The sequence below is a fragment of the Nicotiana attenuata genome, unplaced genomic scaffold, assembly GCF_001879085.1.
Source record: "Nicotiana attenuata strain UT unplaced genomic scaffold, NIATTr2, whole genome shotgun sequence".
NCBI lineage: Eukaryota > Viridiplantae > Streptophyta > Magnoliopsida > Solanales > Solanaceae > Nicotiana > Nicotiana attenuata.
Genome location: NW_017670590.1, coordinates 432,871 through 435,103, shown reverse-complemented (window position 1 = coordinate 435,103; position 2,233 = coordinate 432,871).

Below are 2,233 nucleotides of genomic sequence, written 5' to 3'. Positions count from 1 at the left end.
ATTAAAGACTCAGCTCCTCTATAGTCCATAGCCCACATAAGCTTCTTGATATCTCTCTTTTTTTGAGTATTCTGCCCTATCATATAATCACATTTCAACTCCAAGTGCGAAGCTGGATCTTTGAACAAGATTTGAAGTTGTACAGTTACAAATTTGCCTCATCCTTGCTACTAGGTTTAGTATTCTCTTCCTTTCAGCGTATAAAATCATAAAACCTCCATTATTGGATCTCAAGTTTCTCAAATCTAAAATTTGATTGATTAAAAAAAACTCCATTGAAGGTAAAGCTTTAAGTTTGAACCATATATGAGATTTTGAGTTTGAAACCAAACTCAGATCTAAGATTTGAGATTAATTTTGAAATGGGTGTTATTGGGTTTGCTTGAAAACATCATTGGTTGTTGTTCCAATCGATTTGAAACACGAAAGAGGAGTTAAAAATAAATTTGGAGTGATTTGAAGCAGATTTGAGCTAGATTAAAGTTAAATTTCAGAAGAGGCTTAAGAGAGAAGAAGAAGAAGAATAACGTATTTGGTGTTAAATACGTTATTCTTTAGTATTAAAATTGAGGAGTAATGGTAGGTAAAAGGTATTTTGTCTGTAAACGTATTTGGTGGATTACTAACTCTTTAGTGTTAAAATTGAGGAGTAATGGTAGGTAAAAGGTATTTTGTCTGTAAACGTATATAATTGTTGTTTATACACAATTATACAACATAAGTACATTGTTTAGACATTATAAATATAAGTGTATATATATTGTATAAATATGTATAAGCGTATATAATTTTGTATATACCAGTATATTAGAATGTACAACGGCAAAATTAAATTTTTGTGTGTTTTCTTACCTTTTCTCAAGTTGGACAACCTCCTTTACTTGTTTTTAACTAATTCTCTGTTTTGAGTTAAACTCTATTAATGACAGCATTGAAGAAAAAAAATAAAGAACTAAAATCTAGCAATGATGTATGTATAAGAAGGAATTACCATTTGTTCTACCATTGACAAAGCAAAAAAGCAGCGAAATTTATTTTTATTTGTTTGCTTAAATGAATGTATATTTTACTAATTGTTTAATCTATTTCTTTTACTTTTATATTCATATATTATATGTTTAGTAACTATTTAATTGAAATCCAGCAAATTCTCTGCAACTGACAAAGGGGAAAACGCTACCAGTTCTTCTGTTTTTCTTTCTCTTTTTATATTTATATATATTTTTATTAATTGCCTCATAAAGTTAATAGTAAAATACTGATTTTGGTAGGATATGAGTATATAATCTCTCCCTAACAATAGGAATGTTGACTAGCATTGATCGTCAGCGGCGGATCCACGTTTAGTGGTGTGGGTGCTTAAGCACCTAGTGTCTTTGGGTTAGGGTCTGCGTATTTTATGATAAATTAATGGAAAAATCAAATATAAGAGAGATGCCCACGAAATAAAAGCTGAACTAGGTGCTTTGGTTTAGAGATTCAATTGTAGGCCTTTGTTTTGCTTGTTTTGGGGATCGAAACTGGTGTGAGGGGTAAGTGTTTTTTATATACTTTTTGTATATAACATACAAAAATGTGTGTGTGTATATATATATATATATATATATATATATATATATATATATATATATATATATATAAATTCGCCTATTATTTATACAGTGTTATTTTCCCTATATTTTTGCATTGAATTGTCTCATTTTAAGTTTCAAATAGTGATACACTTATACTATGCGTCAACTTAACTTAAGGACAATAAAGCACCCATTGCTTTAAAATTCTAGATTCTCCACTGATTCACGTGAACCCGTATTTGCACCGGATCCGCCCCTGAACAGAAATCATAAGTTGTTATTCCCTCCTCCATTCTCTACTAAAAAGATGCATGCTTCTCTTCCTGCCCCGAACTGCATGAGGCAAAAACTCATCTCAATCTTGTTTGACTCAAAAGATATTGGAACCTTTTTGAATAAATCAATTAAAGATAATGAAGGGATAAATCTTAGCTAAGTATAATAAACTCTAGAACAAAAGGTATACAAGATGAACACAATGGGTAATATTTCTTGATCTTGTGAAAGTGAGTGATCGAATGTTAAAAATGCCAATCTTATATTTAGAAAAGTATTACAATCAATGTTCTTAGCCAAATCAGCCCAAAAGCCCCCCTTTAATGAAAGACTCCTCCCCTATATATAGCTATGGAATCCTCACTATGGGTTGATACACTTGT